Source organism: Protopterus annectens, chromosome 6.part1, assembly GCF_019279795.1.
Source record: "Protopterus annectens isolate FY-2018-M chromosome 6.part1, PAN1.0, whole genome shotgun sequence".
NCBI lineage: Eukaryota > Metazoa > Chordata > Ceratodontiformes > Protopteridae > Protopterus > Protopterus annectens.
In genome coordinates, this window is record NC_056738.1 from 133126881 (window position 1) to 133147728 (window position 20848).

At 43.4% G+C, this 20848-nt stretch overlaps 1 protein-coding gene across 3 annotated transcripts in view; it reads right to left on the reverse strand.

Annotated features, from left to right (window-relative positions):
- GPR155 (G protein-coupled receptor 155) overlaps window positions 1-20848 on the reverse strand; it is a 782878-nt gene that overhangs the window by 38154 nt on the left and 723876 nt on the right. The gene's annotated exons all lie outside the window — the stretch shown is intronic.

Consider the following 20848-nt stretch of genomic DNA (forward strand, 5'->3'; position numbering starts at 1 on the left):
CAAACAGGTTGGAGAGGCAGGATTTGCCATTGACAAAGCCAAACTGTGTATGGTGACATGTCTGTAGGTCCACAATATCTAGATATGTGAGGTTCATGATGATCCTTGCCATAGCTTTGCAGACAAAGCTAGTCAGACATATGGGTCGAGTAGTGTCCAGGATCCGTGAAGGCACCACCTGAATGTTGAGGGACCACTGTTGCTGTATGCCACTCTCTGGCCACATATCGTGTATTAAGGCTGGGATTGAACAGTGGTGTTATGTCTGGGTGTAGCTCTTCTTGTGGTTCATGTAGGACACAGCCTGGGACACTGTCTGGTCCCATTGATGCAGTGTTTATTGCTTTGGGAAGGGCATCTCTTACCTGAGCATCTGTGATGTCAGGGGGCAGCAGTGTGCCTTGAGACATATTTGCCCTTTTGGTGTGGTGGGGAGAAGGCAGCATTGAACCTGTCCACTAGGATGATGGCAATGTCTGTGTGTTTTGTATTTTGTGTGACATCTTGGATTACCTCTGAGCATATCTGGGTAGTACCACCCAGGTTACTAACATAACTACAGGCAGCCTTGTGATTATCCTCAGTGGCTTGTGGAACCCTCTCTCAAAGATGGCCTTAGACAATCATATGGGTGCCTGTAGTTGTCTTCCAATACTCATCAGTGGTGCCTTCACATTTTGGGAGGTTGTTGTATCATGTAGTGGCGTCATCCTTCTATTGTATAGTGTGTTTATGGCTGGTGTCCGCACCCAGGACATCTGCCTTTGGAGAATTGGGTCATGCTTTCATATGTGGCTTCATGATCCATGCATTCCTGAATGTGTCCATAGAATGCCTTTATACAGGTATCTGCAGTCTGGTCCATATTTTCAACAGGCCTTGGGCCTTTGAAGGTTTCCACATCATTTATGAGGGGTGTGAACTTGCTTGACATGAGCTGTTGACAGACGTGGCGCCCTCCAGACAGAGCAAGGTGAGGGTCACAGTTAGCTACTTGTCGGGTGATAGCATGTGCCACATAACACAGGCACACAGGTCACTCCACAGCAAGTACAGCTATGAGGCAGACATTGTCCATGCTGGTGCAAACAACCTGAGACGTACCTCCCTGGACCACATGGAAAGAGACACAGAGGAGCTCTTACAGCACCCTCTCAAACTCAGGACTCCCACACAGCCTTCATGCTGACACAGGACAGTTTAGATTACTCTGCAAACACCATCATACTGGGTGACGTCAGCTACCCAAACATAGACTGTGAACATTACACAAGCCACAATACCCAAGCTCTAGGGTTCCCATAGATCAGACATTCTTTGGCTATGGAACAGGTAACCAACCTTCCCACAAGAGGGGCAGATATACTAGACCTGATCATCACAACCATGAGTACAAACTGCTCACCACTGGGAGTATATCCCTCATTGTTGCAATCAAACCATATACTAATCACACTGGAGTACTGGATCCCCCACATATGCAAACCTCAAACACATCGATGTGTGTGTTGGAAATGTCCCTATTAGCAACTGTGACAGTACAGTACAGGATGCAGATCCCCTTTTGAAACACTGATGATGTCAGGACTGTATAACTATATTACCTGTAGTAAAGTCCTCCAGTAATTCGCATAGCGCGCTCTGCTAATGCGTCTTTCTCCAGTGTCATAACGTAGTTAGGTAGGGGTTTGAATCCTGCAAAGGGAATGTATGTGTGTTAGTATGAGTGGGGTTTATGTGTGTGCACTATGCTGGGAGGGTTAACTGCCTTTTGCCAACTGGGAGAACACACTACAGGGTGCACATCCCTCCTCCTACACACAGATGATGTCAGCACCCTCTAAGTACAGCATTAGTAAGGATTTCTCCAACTACTGCAAATAGCACACTCTGCTAATGTGTCTGTTTCTACTGTCATAACACAGTTAGGTATGGGTTTGAATCTTGCAAATGGAAAGTATGTGTTTTACTGTTGGTGGGGTTAGTGTGTGTGCACAATGATGGGGTGGGATGTGGCTTTTGCCACATGGGGCTATGCACTGCAGGGTGGTCATTACCCTTAACAAGCAGTGATGTTGATAGCACCCTATACAAACAAAACTACAAAAGAGAAGGTGGTGGTACCAATAACACATGTAAGGTAACACTTCTTCAAGTAATGTCCACAAAACGGAGTAGGATAATCAAACAATTCTTTTATTCTATACAGACAACATGACAACAGACAACTGCCAGTACTCAGTATAGTGTTACATGCTACTGTAACACGCACATGTACCCGAATATACCTAGATAGTGCTCTGAAGCCTGAATGTGGCAAGTGTGTGGATGTGGGATGTGTCTGTGTGTGCATTTCCATATGGGAAACATGTTTGATGTGGCAATCAGGGTACTACAGTACCTGATGCACATTACATCTTTCAACCGATGAGGTTGCCTGCACCCTGTGAGTACAGGTAGAGAAGGGGACGCCAGTAGTAAACAACATAGTGCACTTCTCAAATGTGTACCTGTCATGTATCAACAGCTACTCATGTAGGGTGATAAATAATGGGAATGGCAGGTGAGCGTGTGCATGTGTGTGGGTAGCAGGGTGTGTATAAATGCATGTGTGACAGAACAGTTACATATAGCTGAATCTACGTAACAGCACAAGATGCGCATTGCCATAGTCAATGTTAGCATGTGATGGTGTGCAGCTGGTACACTTTGGTAAGTAGTATGGGTGCAGATAACAATTGAGGACATTCATACAGTTACTGCAGCAGGACTGCTGGGATATACACACAATTATACTGGAACAGTGAACAGTTACCAACATGTTACTACTTATACACATCTATGTAGTCACCCTGTGCATCAGCAACGTGTTTACCTTTACCTGCACCGATGTTGTAGTATGCAGGAGGTGGCACAGTGTCATCATATGCACAGGGTGTGGGTTAGGTATGCCCAAGCCAGCCACTGGTAACACCAATTGACATGTGTGTGTATGTGTGTTTGTGAGGGGCAGCAGTACAGGGTGGACCGGTGTTGGTGCAGTGTGTGTGTGTATGTGTTTGCCCTAGGTGTTAGGTTTCTGCATGTGTGTAAGCACGCACACAGTCCCACATAATGGCTGCCATGTACAGGGTTTTGTGGACAGCCACAGACTGCACCTGTCAGGTCATCCAGATCAGTGTCTGTGGGCACGGACACGGTACCTGTGCCTGGCAGGGGTGCTACGGGCAGTATCCGGTACTAACCCAGACTGGGTACTGTCATCGGAAGCAGGGGTGTGTTGACTGGACACAGTTCCCTGTTGGGACTGTCCAGAGCCACGTGCACGTGGTCTCCTGGGGCGTCTTGATGACAGCACAGACCCAGCATTGCTGGGGCTGGTGCTGGCACTTGAGGTGCGCGAGTGGGCCTGTTGTCGTCCGCGGCCACTGCCAGCTGGTGCTGTTGCTGGCATACGGCCACGTCGACGTCGCAAACGCACACCATCGCCCTGGCCCATGGACATCTGGTTGTGGAGCAGCTGTTCTATGCCCCCACAACGTCTGTCAACGACATCTGTGAAGTTACGGATAGCATTCGCAACGTCACGCATGCCGTCTGTCATGGCTGTGCGACATGCTCTCAGCTCCCTCAGACCCTGTCTGGTGTACCTTTCCATACGTGCCTGTGCCTGCATGACAGTTCGAAACATAGTGGAGGTTGACATACCTCCTTGGGCACGTCGGCCAGAGGCAGTACGGCCACGGATGCCCCACGAGAACCCATGGGCGACTGTCTGCGTGGTACCATTGGAGGCCCCTGCTCATGGCTGCCTTGTGGGGATGCATGTACCACAGGTACCACATTACCCTGATCTATGCCCACTGCAGACTGTCCATCACCTAGGGACAATGGTGACAAAGGATGTAACGGCAGGATGACTGTGCGCATTGACGGGGTTGAAAGCTGTGTACTGTCAATTGGCTGACCAATGGTGGACCCAGACACACCTTCCTGCACCATTACAGACATTTCATCATCATCAGTACCTGGGGCACAAGATTCAGGTTCCCTGCTGCAGGTCACCAGAGCAGCACCAGAACCTACGGGAGGAAAACATGGAACACAGATTACAGTCTCAATACATATTTGACAGAGATGCACTTCAATACTAATGCACACATTCAGAAATGGACACATGCACTCATGGACACTAACACACATGCACACTTGGGCACAGGCACACTTGCACACATGCACACCCCACAGTAAACACACACATCAGTACCGTGTTACACTACTCAATTTACTACAACTGTGTATTACGGGTATTGTGAACACAGTCACCAGCAAGTCTACTACAGAGTTACACTACTCTTCCTAGTTTTATAAATTGTTTTACAGATAATGTTAAAAAGACTCACCAGCATGTATGGCCTGCCTCGTTGCTAGATGGGAGGGACCTGGAAGTGTGAAGAGAGTAATGTCAGTGGGCACATGTGTGCCATTTGTTTTGCACATGATACAGTACAGTAGTACACTAGTTCCCTTATACACATCAGCTGCACATAATGTCTGTATATATATCATGATGACAGATACATACCACATGCACACCTTATGCGTGCATGAAGTAACAGTGTACAGAACAGTCATATGTACATACCAGGGGTTAACTCTAATCTCACCCTTACCTCTCTTCAAACGACAACTCAAACTGTACTTCCAAAACCACTGGCTTTGTTCTTCTTGGAGTCCAGGCTAACGTCCCTCTCCCTACCCTCTCTTTACCTTTAACCCCTCATTGTGCATAGAAACTAGCTTCTACCCTGTTTCTTTCACCTTGATGTCCTTCTATGCTCTGACCTACTTCTCCCATCCCTCCCACCTCCTCTTGACTGTCTTCCTTCTTTTCCTCACTTCCCTTCTTGACTCCTGCCTCTTCCATATCATTGTATCTTTCATACTCCTTCTACTTCTCTACCCTTCTGAGCCCTAACTATTATGTATATGGCTTTTGCCTTATTGCATAACCGTTATGCTTTAGGTAGGATTGCTTTGAAACCAACGGTACATTGTGTATGACTCTAAACTGTTTGAGTTCCTTACATGTATGTTGATTTAGTTAACAGGCTGGTGTACAATTCTATCATGTTGGCTGTCTGTATTAACAACTTGTCTGTCTGCCTTTATTACGTTATGTGTGGAGCTTTTCTCCACAGGCCTCTACTGAAAATGGACATATATCCAGCTAGACTATCTGGGTCAACAAATGTAAAAGTAATAACAATAAATGAATATGGCATCTTACCTGCACGCTCGGTGTCTTGCTGCTGTGTGGATCCAACCTCCATCATGATGCATGAGTGTTGCTGTTGTTGTTCTGGGGCTGGATCCACAACACTTAGCAGTAGCCCCTCCTGTCTGGTGAGGGGGATGTGTGGCCACCCCCCCACCTGTGGCAACCTGTTGCCTGCGGATATCTGCAGCACGCTGGCGGACATTTCTAATCAAATCACTGCAGTGATGTCTCACCTGCTCATATGTCCTATCATGCATGCCAACATCATTTATCCTGCTAACGAGGTTTTGCCACAGTGCAGACCTCTCCTGCTGATTCTGGGTGGTGCGTGAGAACAGGATGGCATAGTCACGCACCAGGCTCTGGTGAATCACGTCATCCTCTGCAGCAGAATATGATGGGTTCCTTTTTGGAGCCATGTCAAGCTGGAAAGGTACACAAACAGGTTATCAGCATAGTATCTCAACAATACATGGTACACATTCTATACAGGGAGTATTAACTTCTACTTATTACTGCTTGGTTAAAACTTGATTACAGTGTAGCTATCATTCTATGTCATTTGTACTAAGCACTTGGCCTTCAGACCAGTTGTTTTACATTAGGGAGGTTGGTGGCAAGCACTGTGGTGGCAGGACACATATCTTTCATCCATTGAAGTTGGGAACTGCTGATTGAGGGCCCAGTGTACAAGTGTATTAGTTCTGGTATGGGCAGTTGGCCTTCAGGCCAGTTATTTAACATTAACAAGGTTTGTGGTCTGCACTCGTGTGTGACAATAGGCTGTACTCTGCCATTCATAGCTGGGGACATCTGGTTTCAGGTTTATAGTGCCTGCATATCTGAGCTGTATCTTACTGACATTGCTACACCTTGTTTGCTGTAGCAACCACTACATCCAGGCCTCCTGGATCTACCTTTGTTTATATGCTTGTTATTTGTTAGCTTGTTATTTCACTGGTATGCTACTTCCACATAGTACACAGCTTCTCAACACGTCTGTGACTCACTACTGATATCTGCATTGCTTACTGTACGTATTTCCATGTTACACATGACAGCAAGTGACTGCTTCTCATTGTTGCATTTACTTAATTGTGACACATTGCACTTAGGTTACCTGGCACTTGCTCACTGACGCTTTTATATCAGTCAGCAGTTGTAGGTAATGTCAGTACACCCTCACTCCCCACTGGACCTTGTTTTCAATCATTAATTATTACAGAATTCAGAATAGTATTCTAGCATGTCCAGAGGTCAGTTGTCAGTTCCCTCCCAGTCCAGCTGGTGAGTGTGGTACTCCAGAGACAATGTTGGAACAGATGCATGTACACAGACAACCCCTCCTCCTAACAACAAATTCAAACTCATGTGAGTGATGCAACCATATACCAAACTGGAGGCTAGGCTCTGTCTACTCAATACCGCCATAACCAGTCAGGTGGCCAAGGAGACCACACACTACACTTCCAGTCTCACATAGACCTACCACAACAGCGGACCTAACACATGATCACACATGAACATACTTGTAGGCTCGGACCACAGCTATGCCTATGCAGCAGAGACCTCCTAAGCAGACATCCAGGCAACCACTACCACGGAAACGAACATGTGCAACACATATCACACAAAGCCAATGTGCTGAACACTCACAGCCATTAACAGTAAACAACACACCTCATACACCTGTACTAGGTGCCTCTATCATCAGGCACACTAACATCACGTTCACCAGGCTTAACGAGGTGAGGGTCACGGTGTGCAGCCTGTCGGGCACTATGACCTGCCACATAACACAAACACTCAGGTAACCCCAAGGCAAGTACAGGTATGACTCAGTCAATGTCCATGCTGGTGTGAATGGCCTGACACATTCCTCCCTGGACTACATGACATGAGACAGTACAGAGCTCTCTGAGCACGTAGCCCAAGACAGTTTGACCCTGACCTTGAGTAGCATCCTACCCTCACCTAGAACCATGCCACAATATCAAGGCACGATGATCCCTTCCAACAATTGACTGACATACTGGTGTCATTCACAGGTGTGCCAATGCCTGCCATCTTGGGGTGGTATGCTTTGCTAGGGACAGCTTGCACCTGTCACCCCTGTCCTATTGGAATTTGGCGGAGCCTCTTGCTACACCCATAGTGCCTGTATTAGGCAAGGCTCATAAGGCAAACCCACATCCATTTGTATCACAAAGGATGAGGAAGTAAGAGTGATGCTACTCAACACCGAAGTCTAGACCTAAGGATGCACGCACTCAAAACCCTACTTAACATTCTGGACATCGATATCTGTGCAGTAACATGAACCTGTTTCAGGTTTCACAGGAGCACACCAGTACTACCAGGTTATAGCTGTTACCATTCTTGTCGGCCCCAACACTTGAACAAAGGAGGGGAGTATCAGTATTCAATGCAGATTCCCACGCCTCCACATTGGTGGCACAGTACAACATAGGTGTTAGGCCATTGAGTACAGAAGACGTAGTTGGGGACCTGGGGAAGAAACATGGTAGCGGTCTGTCATTTGTCAACCACATGGCCAATGTGGATTGAAAGACATGTTATATAGCCCAGCTAATCATGAGGGATTCACATGTATGGCAGGGGAGGTCATTGTGCCTCTTTACTCATCCATCATCAGGCCTATAATTGCGTACAATGCACCTTTTGGGATGTACCTAACCAGACACCTACAGCAACTGGTACAGGACAACAGTACCTCATCAAGGGGATGCAATGGCTCACACAGATGTCATATGCTGCCCAGGTAAAGTAAATCCAGCTGGACTCAGTGGCTTACTGCCTGTTCAGAGGCAATCTGTGCGTGCCATATACAGCCATGTCCTACCCAGCAGTAATGAACATGCTGCACCTCAGGCAATCAGAGTCCCATACAGCCACATGCTCAGGAGAGCTGGACCTCAGCACTGACATACATGGACATGCTGGAGGGGCATATTCCTAACCGAGAGGCTCCCTTCACTCTGTAATGAGCTCACACTACAGGTTAGGCAGAGTCCCTCATTGACTCTCTTCCATAGGAATCTGGATGAGTGGATGGAGATCATAGTTGTACCCCAGGTATCACTTCTATGTCACTGTTAGACAGAGGCACAGTATACTAACGTCGGACAAGGGCATAGCAGCATAACTTGTAATTGGGTGGCGAAGACAAACACATTCTACTAGGCTTACCAATGCCCTAGGGCAAATAGCCTAGTATGAACCTATGAACATGTGTGTACTGCTATAGTACTTCTGCCATATGTTGCATGTGTGTGTGTTGTGGGGATGCACAGGTAATGGCCGGATACTTCTGCACAGGCGACACGTCTGACACATTCTGGGTGTTCATCCCTACATACTGGATGTGTGTTGCCATCCAACCCTGTGATGTGGACACACATTACTCAGCCTGGATTTACATATCCGAACAACACCACAAGCACAGTACACTACCTTGCTATGTATGCATGTAATTACACAGTTATTCAGTAGTTATGACAGTGATGCTATCCATGCAGCCCATTGGGCCAGTGGAAGCCACAACACACACCGCCAGCACCTTTGCATATGCTTACCACAGACATCCCACATACTGCATGTACTGTGCACACACATATCTAACCCAGAACAACTGCACACCACTTATTAATCCTGTCCAGTGGACTACAGATACAGGCATATTGTATAACAATAGTAGGAGGCTACTGCAGCACAGGGCAGATTCACATGACAGCAAGGCATCTGTGGTCAGCAGTGTTAAGATGCTTCACATTCACCAAATGCACAGATATTGGCAACATTGTTGCAGACAGTTTAGGTGCAGGTACCCCCATTCTCCTACACATGTGGTATTAGTTATCCCAGATGACTGTCACCTCCCTATCCTCTCACATGTCCAGGTGAGAGCCACCTTCATCATTGCAGAACACATAGCATCACTGTTACGAAATGGTATCCCTGGATGTGTGCTACATTCACCCCTGGAGGACATAGCACCACATGACAGACTGATATTAATCCCTGGCCATACTACAGGATATGTACCTGAACAGTGCCATACATACACAGTGGTCCCACACCAATGAGGAGGAACCTCTACTGACCCTGGGAACTACTGCATCATATGCACAACTGGCCTTGTGTTCTAAGCTATGGAAGTGTTAAGTATGGGCAACATGTACAGCAATATTACATATGTTTATATTTCAGGACTATGTACACACAACCTATCTCATGGACATACCTATAGATAGTGAACTATGATACATTTGGAGGTGTCACAGTATACACAGGATTAACCTGCTACTTTGCATTACCTGTGTTTGTGGCAGCTGTTGCTGTGCCAGTGGTGCTTGTTGCTGCTTGCTGCTTGCTGTTTGCTGCTTGCTGCTTGCTGCTGCTTTTGCTGCTGGCTGTCCTTATATTTGTTTGTTTCTCTCTCTGTCTCTCTCTCTCTTTCTCTGTAGGTTTTGTGCAATGAATGTATTGCATGAGTGTAGTGTGGGTACTCAATGCTTTTGTAGGTATCTGCATAGGTCCATGTGATGGCCTCTGCACCAATTGTAAGGCAGCATTTGCTAATTGCATGCAGCCAGGTGTGTACTGATTGCATGTCTCACTGTGATTTCAGGACACTGCTATAAAAGGGTATGTGAGATAGGCGTTGCCCTTTCAGATTGTAGGGCGTGGACCATGCTGGTATGCTGTTGACAGTGTTCTGTGAGTGTGAAGGTTAGTACATCTCCCATGCTTCATGCTGTGTTGTAGATTCAGGTTGCTGCATTTCTCTTGCCTGTTCCCTGTAGTGAGTGTGTATGCATACTGACACCTACAACTATATGTCATATGTATTGCTATATAAATATATATATATATCTGTGTACATATACATACTTTCATATATGTACATTAGCTGACATTATTGGGTACAAGCTAACAATTAGCAGGGCTGTTTCTGTTAACACTACACTAGTATGGGAATACAGTAATTGGGACTATAAAAGTCTGCCTGACATGCTTTGGGTAGTAGACATACTATATTGCCTTTATCTTCATTCCTACTATTACATGTTCCACTTATTTAGCACTATATTCCTGTATGAGAGTCATGGCTTAGTGGTAGGTCATACAGACTAGTGTTACAATGGTCTTGTGGTAGGGCCTACTAGTATGCTTATATTCTGCTTTTGACTTGAGTATAGGGCCTATCAATCAAAGTGCTGGAGGCACCTTTAAGCAGTTAAAGGGGTTAGTAGGTCTCACAGGAGCCAGGCTGTGTTGCAGATTCTGGTTGCTGCATTTATCTTCACTGTTTCCTGTAGTGAGTGTGTATGGATACTGACACCTACAACTATATTTCATATGTATTAATATATATTTATATATATGTATGTGTAGATATACATACCTTCATATATGTACATTACCTTACTTTATTATGTACAAGCTAACAAGTAGCAGGGCTGTTTCTGTTAACACTGAACTAGTATGGGAATCCAGTAATTTGGCCATTGAAACTCTACCTGACATGCTTTGGATAGTACACCTCCTATATTGCCTTTATATTGATCCCTACTATTACATGTTATATTTATTCTAGCAGTGTGTTCTTGTAAGGTAGTCATGGCTTAGTGGTAGGTCATACAGACTAATGTTATGAAGAGACTGGCAGTGGGAATTTATTTTTCTTTGCAAACTTTCAAACTGAGTACAGGGCCTGTCAATCAAAGTGCTGAGGCCACCTTTAAGCAGTTAGAAGGGTAAGTAGGTCACACAGGGGTCAGGCTGTGTTGCAGATTCAGGTTGCTGCATTTATGTTCACTGTTTCCTGTAGTGAGTGTGTATGGATACTGACACCTACAACTATATTTCATATGTATTTATATATATTTATATATATGTATGTGTAGATATACGTACCTTCATATATGTACATTACCTTACTTTATTATGTACAAGCTAACAAGTAGCAGGGCTGTTTCTGTTAACACTGAACTAGTATGGGAATCCAGTAATTTGGCCATTAAAACTCTGCCTGACATGCTTCAGATAGTACATCTCCTATATTGCTTTTATACTGATTCCTACTATTACATGTTATATTTATTTTAGCACTGTGTTCTTGTAAGGCAGGCATGGCTTAGTGGTAGGTCATACAGACTAATGTTACCAAGGTCCTGGGTTCGAGACTGACAGTGGGAATTTATTTTTATTTGCAAGCTTTCAAACTGAGTACAGGACCTGTCAATCAAAGTGCCATAAAGGCACTTTTAAGCACTTTAAACCAGGTCTGCGCTTTGCTGGAGCTCACGCATGCACTGGCGGTGAGCTCCGCTAACACAAGCGCACACCAGCTAATTTCTTTGAAAGAAAAGAAAAAGGGGTGACAGGAAAGTGGTGAAAAGGGGTCACAAAGAGGGTAAGACAGTAGGGAAACAAGCGTGGGATTTGCAGGAGGGATGTAGGTAAGGCCCATAGATGCCCATGTCTTTGGCAGCAACAGCTGTGCATTTCCATGTATTTTGGTGAGACATTGGAAACCTTTCACCCCTGAGAGAGGTGTCAGGACAACATTAATATTTGTTGTAGAGCCAATTGTAATTAACTGTTTCAATGTCAAGCAGACATGTGTGCGACATGGACAGCTATGTATGGGGCGTAATTTTTTGTGGGTACAGAGTGCCCTTTTTTTTCAGGTGAGAGTGGTATGTCAGGTGAAGGAAGTCGGTATAGCTGGGGAGGTAGGTTGGGTAGGTTAACAGACAAGACAGACAAGACGCATACAGGGGCGGTGTATGACACACGTGGGGGTTACACAATTGACGGGACGGAGGTTGGGATATCCGAGATGCATGAGCCCACAGATGGCAACAGTGGAACTGATATCCCCACCCATAGGCAGTTGCCACTGTTCCTTCACAGCCCAGGACGGGGCTGTGCTGGGGCTGTGTAGGCGGGGCAAAGGCCGGGACCGTTAGCTGTGCCACACGAGCCTCGAGCTGGCGTAGGGGCCCAAGAACAGAGTCTTGGATCTCCCTTCGCACCACAGACCGGACACCTTGGAGGGTGAGTGGACGAACCCCTCCGGCCACACTTGCAGAGGGGACGGGCCCCATCCCCTGCAGCGCTTCCACCCGAAGGTGGCACAGGGCCACCGGAGGGTCCGGCCTGGGCACTAGTGCCAGGTGCAGTCGCCAGCTGAGGTGGGAGAGGTGGGTCCGCTGGGACCTGCCTTCCCAAGCGTTCTAGGTTTGTGAGTAGTTATGTTAGTTTGGGTTAGTGGCATTTTATTCCATTCAGATTAGTTGTAACAGCATGCATTGGTATTCCCATCAAACAAACACCCAGATATTAACACCATTGAACAAGGGGCATATCAATATCACATGCATTATTTGAACAGAAATACACAGTCAAACAACATGCAGGGTTGATTAATGGCAACAGGCCATCAAATTTGCAGGTATGAACAGGGCACATGCACAAACAGACATGCATATATTTTTGAAACGGACAAATGTCCATGATTAATGAAATGTTCACATACCATTATTTAGTGGGTGTTGTTATATGGAATTATAGGGTTGGGTGGAGATAGAAAGTGATGACACATTCATATGTTACACATTGATTTACATTTGTAATAGGTACACAATTAAGTTGAGGCTGATGTTTCAAAATAATTTTTATTTGACTGTCATGCTACACCTGTTACAAATACATCACTATCCTACTTATTTTGAATCTGATCAGATACATCATCCTGCTACACTTTGATGACAGGACAGGGGACAACTATGGCTGTTTAGTCTGTCAGATAATCATTCATTCTATCTGCAAATTGTTTACTGTGATCACCATACAGACTTTGGCCTAGACATTCCAGATTCTGACACACTGAAATCAGTTTGGGATATTAAGATGTACTTCCCACATGCATTTAGTTCTGTAGAAACACACTGGGGCTACTATATTCAGGGGTTATTACTACTTTATTTATTCATACATGACCCTTTCTGTCACTCTCACACATCCTGCAACTTCACAGTTCAGGTTGGTACTTCTAGGCTTTGTTCACATGTTAGACTGGTGGTGATTCAAACACTTTCCAACAGCCTCACTTCTGTCATGATTCAGCATTTCAACAGGGGATATATCTCACATATGACTACCTCAGATTCTGAAGCTGTACTCTTGAGACTACTGCAGGTTACACTATATTTAATTCATGGTGGGACATCTGTATTACAGCACTGTTTAATTCTATCAATTATATTTCCAGTTACACTTGCATACTGATGAACTTGTTGCAGCCATACCTGCAGACTTTCAATTCCTGCTTGCACATTATATTACTTTTAATCAATACACTGCAGTGTTCTGATACATGCTACAGTACAATATTTATTTACAAGTAATGGGTGGGGTTACTAACCTGCATGGTGGCGCAGCCGCACCAGCCTACGGGCATACATCTCATGGTTCGCAGAGCGGACACCTGCAGCTGTAATACGAAAGAAGTAATATTGGACTACACATCTCCATGGTATCAGCCAGTTGAAATCCTTACATACATAAGCAAAATGTAACTTACTCAGTAGTGGGGCGTTGGGCATATCCCGGGCCTCCTGGATCCATTCGGTCAACTGGTCTTGCTTGCGTCGCTTCAGGTCCGCATGGTGGTGACGGACCTGCTCACCAGTGCGTGGAATGCCAGTAGCACTGGTCAGATCACGAGCCAACTGGTCCCATGCCTCTGCCCTATACGCTCCCCATGAGACCTGGCCCTGCATGAGTTGGGCCTCGTGATGATGGACAAGGAGCCAGACCATGTATCTGGACTCCTCAACGCCCCAACGCTGTGCTCGAAAGCAACGTCCCTCACCTACTCCACTCATTCTGACTGCAGGTCTGTTCTACAATCGTTTCTGCTGTGTATTCCCGCCTATGGGGCTTATATATGCCGCTTTTCCCGCACATTTCTCTGATTGGCCGTTTTGGAATTGTATCTACTTCACTGAAAATGCTTTATCATGCTCCATTCTGGATTTTATCCCATATATATGCTATTTCTGCATTTCTAGGTATTGCTGTCATGGCTTAGTGGTTTAGTACCTTGACTCTAGTGCATGGTATCCTGGGTTCGAATCTGGCAACTGATTTTTGATTTTCCTGACAGAAATGAGTTGAGACCTGTCAATCAAACATGCCAAAAGCACTTTTAAGCACTTAAAAGCAGGTCTGCGCTCGTTTGCGCGGAGCTAACGCATGCGCACTGGCAGTTAGCTTGTGGGAGCGGCGCGCAAACGGTGTGCGCTGGGATAAACCTTAATTGGCTAGTGACACACATGTTCAGCTAAGCACAGCTAGTTGCAAACAGTTTCAGCCTGTTAAACCGGTGCTTAGCAACGGGCACGCAGTTTGCAGCTTTTTAAACACTACTCAGCTACGGGCAGTCTGTCTCACAGCAGCTTAGCTATCAGTACATTTCTGACTATTTTTATTATTGTGTTACTTCAAAATATATGCTCCATTTCATTCCATTTTACAAAAGGGAATACTTTTACATTTGTACAATACTGTCAGGGGGCTTTTTAGTGCTTATTTACAAAAAAAAAAGGTTGTTGTGGGGGCTCGAACCCTGCCTGCCTACTCTTAGGCCAGCAACTCTACCGCTAAGCTATTACTTCTTGGCTTACTTTGCATATTTAGTTCTTATATCCTTTTCCACTGACTGCTAACTGCAATTGCGCTAGTAGCACACCCGCGCACACGAGCGCACACAGTAGCAAACATTTACGGGGTTTAAAAAAATAAAACAGGTTTTAATTTAATTTTATAACATCTCTTCACTTTATACACTGATGGTCTGTCGGGGCATGTGTTGTGTAGTGTGTTTATTCACATTTCCATGGCCTCTCTCGTGGCTGTTTACTTTCAGCCATTCTAGTCTTCCAGGGGCGTGTCCGCTTGCAGGGCTTAGCCTACAGACACGCCCCCTACTCTCTTACACGGACCGTGTAAGAGTTACTAGTGTGATTCAGCATGCCTCATGCACCTCATGCATATGCATGACATGCTGACATCACACCGTTTAACTGCAGCCTCCGTGTAAGAGTTATAACTCTTACACGGAGGCTTCGTGAATCTGGCCCAATATAAAGCATCATTCACACTGAATATAGGAATTGACATGTAAAATATGGCTTTAAAAGAAAATGTTGAGAAACACTGGAATGTTGTTGACTTTGTTAAACACGTGGGTAAACTTTAAAGCATATACCCCACTTTATGTCACTAATATTTATAAAGACACTCAAGGGAATGAAGAAGTAACTGTAAAGTAAAACATTTTTATTCTTATTATATTTGTACAAAAATGCTAATGATAACTTCATACCACATTTTAAAGCAATTTAGCATACAATGCTGTCAGGGATATTTTAAATGTGAAGTGGAGGAGTCTTATCAGTGACTGCTGTGTATGTTAAAGATTTTAAAGCAAGCAGGTACTTTTCTAGTTGTAAGATGCTCAGGGTTTATATTGTAAGAAGATAAGAAAGACTGGTTAGAAGTATGTTAAACTAAATGTCATATTGGACTGCTGGGGTGGGGTGTAAAAGTGTATTGATATATGTAGAATTAAGACAGCAATTTCCCTGTTTTAACAAGGGTGAATCTCTACATTAATGTCCTTAGTTTAAACTGTAGACAAGCTTTAAGCAAATATACGTCAAAAATAAGACATCATGAAAGGTGTGGAAATGGTAGCTTTTTTTGCATTTGCAAAGTTATTAGCTTGTTTTTTCCCCATTAGCAAATGCTTTCAGGAGAAGACTAGAAGTCTTCAGGTACAGGTAGCTGACTAGAAGTCTGTACACTGTGTTTTCAATGAAATTTAGAGATTACTACATACATCTTCAATACTGTTTAGCTATCATCTTCTGACTACTAACTACTTTTGCTTGGGAGAGGAGCCATCTGCAGGTGCAAGTAATTAATCTTGAGAGTTTTGAGTATTCTGTGCCCAGAAAAATGTAATATTTAAAGACACTGTGGCAAGCAGTCCAGTGAAAATAAAGTTTAAAACTGTGAGAACTGAATAAGAAGTAGAATCCTCTCCAGCACTCAATGCATTCAGATCAGTGCACAGTTGGGCGTATTTACTTAAAGGCAGCTAGTGTCATTTTTCTTAAGGCTAAAAGTTAATATTTACTGAAAGCATGCAAACTGTTTTTCACATCTGGGTGGGGATTAGAGAGAATGAGAAAACAGCAAGAAGTGCAAATGGGAATATGGGCTGTATCATGCACTGCAGCATAGGCACCTTAATTTTAAATTAGGCAAGGTCTATGGGTACAGATGTCCATTTGGGGCAAATGCTCCTATCTGGAGGGGTAAAACTGCATCTGTTGAAAATGTACATAGTTTTGTTTGTGTTTGTTCCAAGGTAAAAGGGGATGGGGGGGTTCTGAAGTTTTTTTTAGTGTTTGCATTGAAGAAAAATTCTTGAAAACTGTGACATCGGTTCAAATGGAGATGAGAAGAAGCAACTGCTTAAAATATCAGCCTGGCAAACATTAGTGTACATGTAAGCCACATGTTGGAAATACACATTCAAAAGAACTGTCATAATGATTTGGAGTAACAGCTTTCTAACATGATGGCTTCTCTGTCCATATTATCAAGAAATGTAAATGGCCTTACAGGTATAAACAAAAAGCAGACAGTATCAAATTATATTAAGAAATGTAAGATGCCACTAACAATGTTGCAGGAGAAACATTTGGATACAAATAAGTATATGAATTTGACAAAGAAATTAGTTCAAGTTGGATATTCAGCTGAATATCAGGGTCAAGGGAAAGGGGGAAAAATAATGTGGTGCATCATTCTTGATGATTACACTCCAATATTTGGAAAATACAAATCAGATAAGTGCTACAGTGGTAACAAATGCAAAGTAGCTCCTGTTTAAGTTGTTAAGGTCAGCTTTTGAGCTGAGCAGTACAACCTGCCAGTACTGATCAGTAAACAGTGGTGGAACAAAAGATTTGTTTTTCCCTGTTGTCCATTGGTAATGTGTCCAGACTTACTGTTATAAACTTAGAAAGTCAGCAAAACAACAGGATGTGTGTTTGCTTGCATTTTCTGAAGCATGCAAAGTCTGAAACCTAAATGCATGTCACTATTTAGTCTCTCTGATCCTCAGTAATTTGTCTGAAAATCATGGATTTTATGAGGAACAGACCAAGCATATGAGGCAAAAATCTGGACAGTTGAGAGGCATGGAAGGTGAGTACAAACAAAGGACGGAGTTGCACTGCTTTTCTGACAGTGCTTGCCAAGTAATTTATGGCTTTGACAGCTATTAAAATACTTAGGGTTTTTTTTTTTTACAGTACATGGAGCAGATAAAGTTCCATGCCAAGAAAGAATTATGATCACGTTGCCAATCCTAACCTAATACTACATGTCCTTGACAGTGATGCCTAGCTTCACCTGTCCAGTTTTGCTCTTGAGGTGAATTTCATGACATCCATGTATTAAACAAATAAGTCAGCACTGATGCCCAATCATAATACTTCAGACTGATTGATAGGGGGCCTCAGATAGTGACAGAAGAGGAAAGAAAGACAATAATGGTAGATTTATGGTAGTAAGGGGTTACTGGCAAGGGAGGTTGATTATGTTGGTATTTATATTCCACCAAAAACTGCTGCTGTGGACCTTAAAAAATACTGGCAGAAATAATCAGCTTTCAGCATGGGATATTATTTACTGGTTGAGACTGGAACTTGACTTGCAATAGTGAGGATGTATCAATGGACCTAGTAGGGAAAATATAGAAAAATGGTAGATTTCTGAAGAAATATATGAGAATATTTGGTATGGAAGATGTAAATTCAGTTGTTGGAAATCAAAAAGAATTTACATAGTTCATCATGGTACAATAACTGGGTTAGCATGGATAGAATTTATATTTCAAAGGAACATGTGTATTTAATTGCAAGATTTGAAATCTGTCCAATAACTATTTCAGATAAAAACTAAAATAAAATGAGGCACTGTCATTTTCCTACTTAACTGATAAAAAGAGAGAATTTAAGGAACTGGCCGTGGAAATGATGTGAGAGTTATTAAGGAAGATAGAAATGTCTTCAGAGGGGATAAAAAGTGAGTGGGATAAAATGAAAATGGAGTTTAAAAAAGGTATCAATAAAAGAGAATGAGATATGGGAAAGAAGTAATATAAATTATTTAGAGGGGTTGATAATGGCTAAAGTACTGCAGAATAAAGGGAATCTGACAGAATATGAACAGGAACAACTATATAGAGTGTTAAGGGGAAAATAAGGGAGTATTTGGATAACTTGTGAGTTTAGATATTAAATATTTTTGATAACTCCAGAGCGCAAAAACTTTTAGCACAATGACTTGGCAACAGAAAGCAGAAAAAGGTTGTTGCCAAACTTAGGCAGTCAATAACAAGAAAAATAACCACTGACCTTATACTGGTATTAGAAATATTTTAGAGATTTTATGAAAATTTGTATAAAGCAGGGGAATGTGGACACCAAAAGAATACACAAATAGAAATACTTATGGAAGATTTAATTATGCCGATGTCATGAGGAGGGCTCAACAATTAATAGTTAAAACAGGAAGAGATAACAATGGTGAAGCATACTTACTCAATAGGGAAGTCTCCAGGAAGAGATTTGTACTCCTGTGGAAGTTTGGCAATTAGGACAGAAAAGTGATAAAGCTCTGCAAGGGTTTAACAGTATTTTAAAAGGGGGAACACCACCATCTTGAAAAAAAAAAAGTTGTGGTGGCTGTACTACCCAAAATGGGCAAAGACTCTTCAGACCCAACTACATATAGACCTATTTCAATTTAAAAAACATGATTATTAAGTGTTCTTGTCTATTCTAGCTAAGAGAATGGCAAAGGTGTTACCAAACGTGACAGAAGTGGATCAGTGTTGTTTTGTGGAGGGTAGGGAAACATTTGATAACAATCAAACACTGATGATCTAGGGGGAAACAGAATGGTTTGTGTGGTGGGTCCTGATGCAGAGAAAGCAGACGACAGACTTAGTTGGGATTTTACAAGCATGGCATTAAGTTGTGGTTTTACAAGCAGGGCATTAAAAACATTTGCATTCAATGACATGTCTGATACAACTGTCGTCTCCCCAACTTGTTGGGGGGGGGGGCATTCGTGGCTGGAACTAGTAGTCTCCTGTTATCACCATGGACCTAAGAATCTGAAACCACACCCTTCTTGGCCAGCATAGGTTGGTGAAAACTATTTATGTGAAGTTGTTCTATCTCGCCGTTCATTCTTACAGATGGAGATTGGCTCCAAGTCAGCCTACTACAAAGCTCGAGGTCTTCAGACAGCTTCAGGTCAAGTCCCTATCCCATGATGCACCTGGAGTTACCTCAGATCTAGTTTGCCGCTGCAATAGATCAGAGGTTCCTCGCATAGCTTGGGCCAGTGCAAAACTTTTTCCTACAACTTTATCTGAATATCTTGTTATTTCTCTATTTTAGAGTTAGCTTAGCACTTATAGCTTTATTGTGTGTTTTCCCTTTCCTTGGTGTGCCTTTTCTTGATTAGATAATAGCTCTCTTTGGCCTTGTTTTTTACTAGGCCTTGTTATATTTAATGTAGTTTAATTAGTAGTTGTGTACCTTTGAATAGTGACAGTTTGTTACAGCCTTTTGATATATATTTTGCTATACAGATATTAGAGTGCTTAGATAAGTAGTTATTGTGTGTGTGTGTGTGTGTGTGTGTGTGTGTGTGTGTGTGTGTGTGTGTGTGTGTGTGTGTGTGTGTTTAATAGTATATTTAGCCCATAGTTTTTAAAGGGCTTATTTGAAATAGTTTTTGGGTGTGTCTTGTTTATTACAGTACCCTTTCTTGAGAATGTATATTCTAGTACAGCTGACCAGGATAAGGATAAACATCCTAAATCAGGTTTTAAGAAATGTCCAAAATGTTGTCAGAAAATGTCTGTCACTGATAGCCATATAATGCATACTGTTTGGGAGCATTGCACCTTCAGGAAAGCTGCTCCATTTGTCATTCCTTCTCTTCTAAGGTTCTTCAGGAGAGAAAGAGAAAGTTAATTGAGAGAGGATTAGTCAAACCATCTTTTTAGGAAGCTTTGAGTGACCAGGACAGGTCTAGCAAATCCTCAGTCTTCTAAGGCTTCTATGTTTTCGGAAGTTAAAAAAAGTCAAAGAAACCTTCAACGTCGGCTCCACAGCCCTCAGAGCCAAGCATCTTGTCTTTTCGGAGCCGGTCCCCAGTCCTGCAACTGGTATCCGAGGTACCTAAATCGCAGATCCTTCAAACAGTGCCCCCGTCCATCCATTCATCTCGGTCCTCGACTAGCCTTTCCGATTTGGATGTGGATCATGTGGTGCAGAAGTTGCTACAGGCACCTGCATTTGCAAAGTTTTTATCGGCTCCGACCCAAGTGGTTTCGGAAGCGAAGACTGTATTATCATCTACTTTGTTTCCTCCTCC